Source organism: Meleagris gallopavo, chromosome 10 (genome assembly GCF_000146605.3).
Source record: "Meleagris gallopavo isolate NT-WF06-2002-E0010 breed Aviagen turkey brand Nicholas breeding stock chromosome 10, Turkey_5.1, whole genome shotgun sequence".
Lineage (NCBI taxonomy): Eukaryota > Metazoa > Chordata > Aves > Galliformes > Phasianidae > Meleagris > Meleagris gallopavo.
In genome coordinates this window covers 25,372,772-25,382,765 of record NC_015020.2, presented here as the reverse complement: position 1 = coordinate 25,382,765, position 9,994 = coordinate 25,372,772, and positions in this window count along the sequence as shown.

The window sequence follows — 9,994 nt, the reverse complement described above, 5'->3', positions numbered from 1 at the left end:
TTCTTGGGGAAGCAGTGGATATTTGAAGAAGAAACTCAAGCTCAGGAGTTCACGGCCGTATTTACTGTTTTCACCGGAGCATACGTATCTTACATAAATGCAACCCAAGTGTTCAGAAGATAAACACTTTTCATTTATTCAGGTAAAAATTAGCCCAAGATCATATGAAATATAATCACAGAAGCTCATACTGACCATGGTGCGATATGCATCTGATAAGACAAGGGTTTCAAACTAGAAGAACAGATGCTTAGACTGGACATACGGAATTCTATTATTATCTTATGATAAAGGTGATGAGGCACTGGCATAGGTTGCTCAGAGAGATGGTGGATGCTCCATCTCTGGAGACACTCAAGGTCAGGCTGGTTTGGACTTTGAATGCCTGATGGAGCTGTAGGTGTTGAACCAGATGGCCTTTAGGGGTCCCTTTCAACTAAACCTATGATTCCAGTTTGGCACGGCACTGAATATTTCTCTACTTTTGGCTGCAAGAAACCCAGAATTCATTCCTGCCACGGCCTGAATCAGAACAAGGATTGGAATCATCACTGATTCATCGAGACCACTAAAATAATCTAGTCCAACCACCAGCTTATGTGATCTGTGATCACTCTTGACCACATTATTTGGTGCAACATCTACCCTTTTCTTGAACACCTACAAGGATGTTTCTCTTCGCCCAAGGAAGGAACCTTCACTACCTCACTGCCCCCTCACATGGCCCCTCCAATGCAGACACAGAACTTACTGGCCAGCTGAGTGAGTTACACACATGACATCTTCACCCCTTGCTTTCCAATGGATGGAAAATAGTGGGAAAAAACAAAAGACATGCAATACTTAAAGACTTCACTCAGCAGACTAGGAAGGGCTGTTTCCTCGTGGTAAATGACTTCAAGAAGGAGGAAAACAAGACTTGCTGTTCCCATTCTCCATCAGTTGTGTGTACTGTTGACATATGTGATGAGCAGGAACAGAGCAGCAGATTTCACTGCTGGAGTGATTCCAGGTGTGCCCTTCAGCCTCCAGCCAGTCACCACCAGCTGGGACACAACCCATTGTCCTCAGGACCTTATGGGCACAGCTTTTGCACCTGATAGCAACCTCCACAGCCTGGAATACCTACATCACCCTACCTGAAGCATAAACAAGAGCTTAGGAGCAGGTGACTAAAGCTCTGCAGGCCAGCTGGAAGACGAGCACCAGGAAGGCTGAGTTTGCTGTCCAAGCCCCGGTCTCCAGATGGGGTTGAGAACATCTGGAGAGGCAGCACCTCACAACACAGGGGCTTTTCCCACGAGGGGGAGTGTTACGGAAGTGACAACCCTGGAAAGCATGCCTCACACATCCTCCTGCCTCTGCTCAGTGTGCTGGGAAGCATATGGCACATCCACAAACAACAATTTTAAATAGAAGAGTTGTTTTGTGTTTTTTAATCCTGGAATCCTTATCTGGCCTCCAGCTGTTTACACACATGAGGGTTTAAAACAGAGCTTCTGGCACTGGGAGCAACCATGTAGTGTATGTTTCTTTGCTTTAGAAGGAAGAGGATATACGTAAAGGGGACCAGCTGAGGTGGATCAACAAAAAGACCAACAGCAAAACGCATGACCAGAAAGCATTTCTGTCCACCAAGCACTGACTACAAATTGGAACTGGCACATATCTGGGCTGTCTTTTATACACTCTTCTTTTAACCCCTATAAACGGTATTCAGAACCCAGTATCACAACTTCAGGAATTCAGGATGTCCCTCAGCCTGAAGAGATAATTGAACTTAATTCCTTCTGCATATGTGCTAATCAATATGATCTACATGCACGTGTTCTGTGCACCATAAATTCTGCAGGCATACTTTGCATACAGGTATTTCTGTACAGGAGTTTCTGCATGGTGGAAAATCTTAGTGCTCCTTAAGTCACAGCCACACAGCAGGAAGGGATCTCTAGACATCCAGTTCCCTCTACTGCATTCCTTGTCAGACCCCCATCCTTACCCCCAAGCTCTCTTCTGGTTAGATTAAAACAAGCAAACAAAAGCAAAACAACAAAAATACCTTCTTCCAGCTTTAGCAATGAGGAAGATAAAATGGAAATGCTGAGAGACCCATCCTAAGTGCCCAGGATGCCCATGGGAGCAGCTGCTTCTTGTGCCCAGTACTAAGAGCACTCGTAGTACTCACCCAGCACTCACGTCTCTCCATCTCTGTGTATCCTGGGCAGAGACACTGCCTCTCTCCAAGTGCCAAAAACGGGGTCCAGCAGCAGTATACAGAATGAGCATATGCATACATACACACACACACACACACTTATATATATATCTATACACACCTATATGTATAAAAATCCCAAAGACATTTTGGAGAAGGAGGAAAAGGGAAATCCCTCCTTTAATCTGGACCTAAATGGGAAGACCTGGTTTGCACTGGAAGCGAGATTTCAGAAATGTAAGGAATGAATGGTCTGCTTTGTATCCGCAGCTTTGATATATCAGTTCCTTCAGTGACAGACTTGTTAATCTTTCCAATGTTGCTTTTTCAAAAAAAGACAAACACAGCGGATAAATGCGAAGGGCCAACCACATCCCCTCCCATAGGAAGCCTCGCCACATGGGCAATTCTTCCAAGTAAAGAAAACAGCCCACTTTATTTACAGGGTAAATCATTTTGACTTATCTTGCAGGGGTTTGCTCATAGCAAACTGACAGTTTCCCCCTGTTGCACAGTAAATGGCTGACGGGGAAAATGTTTTCCTTCCCACCGTGTAGAAACAACCAGCCAGAAGGGAGGAGGGGTCGGGGACTTCATTTTTCCTAATACTCCATTAATGTTCTCCTGGCTGACAATCACTGCAAAGGCCTGAACTCACCACTCCAGGCAGCTCGAGCAAGAAACCTGAATCTCTACAGGGATTTTTAGCTAAGTACATTGACTCAAGTTAGAACTTTTGGTCTTAAAGGGTAAGGTAACCATTAAAACTGCTTCCAAGTAAGTGGCATTACTGTAGGAAAAAATAGTACCTAAAGTCTCTTTTTTTTCTTCCCCCACTGTTTAAATTCTTGTTCTATGTCTTTTTGCTCCCCCATAGAGATCCACTAAGCACAACTGAATTAGTCCACTTCTTTTTATATGTACAGTCTAAGTATAAAAATATATCTAGATGTAATGCAGATTTCTATTTTCTTGCAGATTAAGTTTGCACCTCAAGGAACAAATTAGTGCCAAGCTTTCTTCTATGGAAGTCCATGAGGTCTCAGATATGACCTTCAAGTAGTCAGCCCACATCCCCAGCTCCAATCCAACTCATAGCAAAAGCTCTCCTAGCTCTTCCAACAGATCTCTGCGAGCACATTGTCCCTGTACCACATCAAAGCAAAACTAATGATTAAAGGACCAAAAAACTGCACTGGATTTCTTACCATTCCACATCTCTGCACAGCACCGAGCACAATCATAGAATCAGAAAGTTGGAAAAGACCTCTAAGATCACTTAGTCCAACCATCCACCTACCACCAATCTGAATACTACTAGTGAGCAAAAATAGCAATGAGGAGAGAGCATTATGGCTGTCCCTGTAGTGCATTTGCTGGACATGTGCTTGTCGGAAGGATAGGATGAGATGGGTAGGTCGGAGTTCTTGGCTAGCTTTGAGACTGAAAAAGGAAAGCATTTCTCCTGACACAATTTCAGCAGTGTAAGCCACTCTGCAGTCTTTGTTAATGATCGTGTTCAGCTAAATTGGGATGAACTGCAAGTGCAAAAGTCAATGTTGCTGACTTCAACAGTGATTACAACACGATATAAGTATGTACGTGCTTAAGTATTTTCCACAATAGCAAGCTAACAAAAAAAAATCTAAGGTGACATCCGTGCCACAAACATCATGGAGAAACCCACCAACAAATTCAGATGCCCTACGCAAGCACAAAGACAGAAGGAGTCGTGTTTTGCAACCTTAACACAGCAGGTTAAGAAGTGTGCATGTTTCACATCCCCAGTAATGTCTTATTTAGAAGACATCAATCACAGCTAGACCTCAGGCAAAATCAACATAATTGCAGTGATTTATACCTTTTGACACTCTGGTCTGCTGACACTGGAAAGACAATGTGCATCTGAGTTTGCTGCAAATATCCAATAACACATTTTTCTGCTTTTTTTTCAGTTAGAAATATGAAAACATATGTTCTGATTTATAAACTGCAGGTCAAACACGCAGGTGTTAATGGCTTTTTCCCTGAGATTTTCAGCTCCAGACAGGCCTGTGTATGAACAACCAATTAAAAAAATAGAAAAGAGCACAGCATAATGGTGTTCCCATCATCTCATAGTAACAAAATAGCATAGCAAAATTAGAAACACAGACCTTTCCACCAGGACTCAACATCCAGGTAAGAAAACAACTTTGGATCCTGCTCGAATCCAGCAAATGCTTTTGCTTTGACCTTAAATTGTGTGATTTACAGTAATAATAAATATTTTAAAGACCATTCCTATTTAAATGACTAAGAGTTGAAAGTTTTCACTAGTATAGTTACTTGAATGATTAAAAGTAACTGCAACCCTGCTTGTACTAATGAAGGCTACACAAAGGCTCAGCCTGCTTAATAGGTACATTTTTTCCTTTATGATTTTTCTTCGTTGTTCTAATATCCCCTTTGGGTCACATCTGCACAGGTAAAATTACGATGTTGAGGATTATCCTGCTCTATCTGCACTGGGCTAAGAGCCCAGCAGGTAAATACAGACACATGGCAGGACCTGGGGCAGTTTGGTTCTTCCAACCAAGATGCCACAGAAAAACCAGACGTGGGGAAAATTCACGTTTTTAAAGTATAGATAAACATTACATTGTATGACAGTACAATATCTTTGCCTGCAAATTCAATATTTAAAATAAATAAATATTTAAAATCAGCGTCCTGCACATTCTACTGTTTCCAAAATGGTATGACAAACTGCAGCTGCTTTGGGTCAGTGTCACCTAGCCTGTGGCCCTCAGCACATTTTCAGAAGATGCAACATTTGCAGAGATGGGACAGAACTGTAGAAGTTCAGATGTGCTTGCTGGGGAAGGGGTTCTGGAGATTGCTCAGCCCCATCTCCAAACCGTTGCAGGTTTATTGCCAACACCTCAGTAGGTCACCCCAAGGTCTTCAGGAATGGTGATCCCACAGACTTCCCAAGTACCTGCTTCAGCACTTCACCATCCCAAGTAAAGAAACTTGTATTAACATCTGAGAGCAGTAAGGCAAGACCTATACACCCAGATGGGGAAACAGTACTAAAAATGAACATCTGATGATCAGCCTGATTTTTCATTTCAGCAGGTGGTTCACATCACAAACTCAAACAACAGTTTGGTAGCTATTGACTTTTTTTTTTTCCTAAGGCTGGGTAGTCTATTGGCTTACACAGGCTGAGAAATGGCCCAAAATGGCTTGAAAAAAATCCCATACACAATTTTATCCTGTTTTAAGAAGTATTTTCCGATCAGGTAATATAACTTATAATTAAGGCTAAGATTTGTTAAGGCAGCAAGTCAGTATTGCCTCGAGACCACAGAATTGTTGAAAACGGTTGTTTTAACGGGGATTCAAAGTGGTTTTGCATCATTTGGAATTTATAAATCAGCTGCTCATTTTCAAAAAATGAACTGGCCACATAATTCCCACCAAGTATAGCTTCTAGCAATAGTGCTACGAAGAAAACACCAACGTTTGCAAACCCAATAAAAACATGGTACATGTGGTAGAAACTACAACCAAAGAAAGCTCAAGAACATCCTCTAAAAACATTCCAAGCATCTTTCTTTTTCATGCCATGAGAGATGATTTTTTCTATTTCTTGTGAGGCTCTGCTGTTTTGCTTGCAATTCCTACGAGAATTGTGACCTCATGAAGAAAAACAACAAGGACAGAATTAGCCTGTATTTATATATTAATAGCTTTACCTCCAGCAGAAGTAGATAAAATTCTGAGTCAAAAATCCTAATCCATGAGTGTTTGGATAGCAGTTCTCCCTGCAAAGTTGTGGTAGCAAAAATCATCGTAGAAGGATGGATTGTGGTTCCCAATTGCTGCACTTATTAAGGATTGGATCTAAAAATTAAGCGCCTACTCCAAAACCCATGAAATCCAAGATGATCCTTTTGCATTCCCTGGATTTTTAATTTTTTTTTAATCAAACCTTAAACACACACTAAAGTCACAGCACGGCAGGGGGCACTGAAACGGAATGCAAGACAGCAGAGCTCTTCCAACATAAGCTTTCACAGTGGTGTTAGCTAATGGGGTGGTGCTGGCCCAGAAGAACTAGATGTCAACAAGTTCCCCTCCCCACCACTGCCATGCCCTGCCAAGGTCAGTCCAGCAGGTGACCAATCCTTGTCCCCACCCTACCTGGGGAGATGTCCTCTCCCACTGCCCCTCCAAAACACCCCTCCTGGGCTGCCAGAGCGAGCCTCCACCCCAAGAGCCTGCGAGGCAGTGAAAACCGATATGAACCGAACGGCAAAACCAATATTTGGTCAGGCCGACGGGGGACTATCGATTCTTTTCTCATGATATCCGTGTCTCCTGCACTTCCTGCTACTCTGGGGCACTGGAAACCCAAGTCCCTGCTAGACCAAGGGTGGCCAGGCTTTGACTCTGCAACATCTGTACCTCACAAGAAGTTCACGTGTGGTCTCCCAGGCCGACGCTCATCTACATGAGTGGCAGCAGGGCTGTGCTGGCACAGGAGCTGGGGGGAAGGGGACCAGCAGGAGCTGAGGGCAACATCACTGGGTCAATGCAGGAGAGCACCACACAGAGCTGCTGCCACCTCCTGCCTCTGCCCAATTCCTCACAGCCTTTGGGCTACGTCAAGGTTTTGTCATCCAATATTTTCACTCAATCCCTTACATCTCTTCTCTCCAGTCTTTGTTGTTATCTGCAACAAAAGTCTCATTGATCTTGATGGAGGTCTACACAATATGACTATTATATGCAGATCCAAGACCAGTTCCTAATCGTCGCACTCAGCACACATCCTATACCCGTGTCCAGGTGAGGGTTGGATACCCACCTCATCCTCACTCCAGATTTCCAGTTTCTTCCAGCTGTTCCAGCGAGAGCCTTATCACAGGGAGCCAGGCATGGTACATCACAATCGCCAGCAATGGGGATAGCAGATCCAAGGGGAAATAAAACTGCACTACTGTGATCAACCATAATCACTTTAGCATCTCAAACTCTGGCAGTTCTTTTCCAGAAAGGTATCTGTTTTAAAACTCTTCCTCTAAGAAAGCTACATTCTTCCTAAGAGTTACCTGAGATGAAGAGAAGTTTGCCAAACCACACACAGCACTGCTTGGTGCCTTGGTTTGCCCAGTCGCAAAATCTTTCAGTGACTGTGGAGAGAGCCCAGGGATATAAGAAGAGCACCAGGAAGGTTTTCTCCACTTTCATCAAAACATTTTGCTGTCAGCTTTAAAGTTGCAGTGTTTGCAGCAGAAATGTTGCTTCTAGCCAAAGCTTGAAACTTGCCTTGAACTCCAGCACGCAGAGAAACCTGTGAAACTTCCAACTTCTACCCAAGCAAGAGGCAGTGAAATGACACTTACCTGCCTGGCACCTGTAGACCCAACCCTCTCTGAACAGCTGAGTAGGTACAATCAACAAAACACTACAAGCTGTCCTCTCCAGGGACATGCAAAGTGGGATCTCCCACACTGCCATGTTCACCCAGGATTGGAACATGCAAGAAAACCAGAGCTCCTCAGTTGTCTTCACATTGTTCCTGCTGATTCCTTGTCTGGCTCAGACTGGGGATACAGAAAGCATTGAGTGCTATTCATCCACACCACCCAGGTACAAGGAAAAATAGTCCTGCTTGAGCTGGCTTTTGTCTCCATTCACCTCCAAACACATTCCCAGCTTTGCAGTTTCTTGGCCTCACTCAAACTGCCTCTCTCCTCAGCAGTTCCTCAGTCAGAAGAGCGCAAAGGAGGTAGAAAAAAAGCCTGGACCCAGTCTTTGCCAATCCACAATGAGAGAAAAATGTAGGAAAGCAAAGGTCATCGTGCTGGGCAAAAGGCACTGATGCAGAAAGAGCCTTGCCTAGGAAAAGCATAATTGCAATGGCACGTTGCTGAGGGCACCAGGTGGCACTCAGATGCTGTGGTGCCAAGGACAAAGTGACCCAGCTCACAGCTCTGTCTACCCTGAAAGTAAATGAAATCACCATGCACCTGAATGAGAGCTGCTCTCCTCAGCTCTCACAGGAGCACACCAGCACCAGGAACACATTTCACAGGTTGCATCCGGCAAAAAGTGCCTCACAAGGATTTGGGAAAGTCTATAGAGAAAGCACACAGCCCTCAAAAAGACAAATATACAATAGAGTTGGCTAGGTGGTGGTTGCCCTTGTTAAACTTTGTGGAAAAACAAAACTTGTACAAACCGAATTCCCTTGCTAACCTCTTCCCCTTGTTGAAATATTAAACAAAAATAACTATGCTTTTTATCTCTGAGCCAGCGGGACAAATTCATCATTAATGGAAGTTCTGCGAAGTCAACAGGGATCTATCAGAGATGAAGAAATGAATTTGACCTGTTGCGTCCTGTGTCCTTATGTTCTAGATAATAACCAAGTTGTACAGACTTTTAATCAAAAGAATCTTAAAACCTGGCCAAAACAGCTTGGTTCTCTCCCCCCCAGTGTTGCTATCTGTACTTTCTCTTTAAGTAACTTTTGAAAATTGGTATTTTCAGCTTATTTTTTGGTTTTCAATCTTTTGTTTTTTGAATCAGAAGACTATCAAAATTAATTTCTTCATAACATTTTCTTTAAAACGCTCTTAAAGCTTTCATCAAATGCTCACAAAAGCAGCATTGTGGGTGTTCTTAAGTACACACGTTGGTTAGCACAGCTCCAGCCAAACGATGCCTTGTCTTACCAGGACTCTCCCTGGAAAACACAGGGACTGAAGCACAGCAGGGCAAAGGGCCCAGCTGAGCACACCCTCACAGTGAGGCAAGACACAAGGAATTCAGAATCTCTCCTGGAGGAGCACAAAGATGATGAAAGAGCAGCCAGCAAGGCCACTGTTGGGTGGAAGATGTGTTCTGTGCTTGGCATACCAGCTGGTGAGGGCCTGGCCTGCACAAACACGTCACTGGGGTGAAGTAGGGTGTCAGGGTAAAGCAGAGGATAATAAAATCACTTTAGATTTATTCCTCTAAATTGGAAACTTCATGCTTACACCTGACTAAATCATCAGCCTGAAACTTTAGCTCGACTCCCACAGAAAAAGTATGAAACCTTATCCCATCTTTGTTTAACAAAGGCCAATCAAGCTTGTCTAATGAATTCTGCAGATGGAGGCAATGGGACGCATTTGGCCAATTTAATTCCGTGGGTTTCATCAAACCCACCTCACCCTGCCCATCTTTTGGTGGCAGAAGAACCTGGTGGGGACATTTCAGCCCTCGTAGCTCTCCACAAGGTAGGCACAGGCTGCAGATTTCACAAATCCCATTGCCACTGAGGCAATAGCATGGGCAGCCTGGGTAACAGCAACACTCAGTGGGCAGATGGGGCAGCGATCTGCCAGACTCTCTGCTTGCAAAGTGCAAAAGGATGATTTTTTTTTAAGGTAAAAAAAAAAAAAAAGCCCAGCATAAGGAGCTGGTTAAAAAACAATAAATCAGTGGTGAAATGTGGATAACAACCTTCTCTGTAAAATCAACATGGATTGTGTTCCTGCAGAGAGCTGTCTGACAGGCTGGTTGAAGCCTGACTGCTTGCAGCCAGATTTTTTTCCCCCCTTAAAAACAGGCTGGAGGAGTATCTTGGATCAGAGGGAGGCAAGGAGGTTTCTTCCTTTCGTACACAGTTCTGCTGTGTTAGAAAATCAATAAGCAAGGTCCCGACCTCAGCATAACTTCAGGCATCATTCACAACTCCTCCAGAGCACGTTCTGCCCCTGCTTCCTTTCCAAAGGC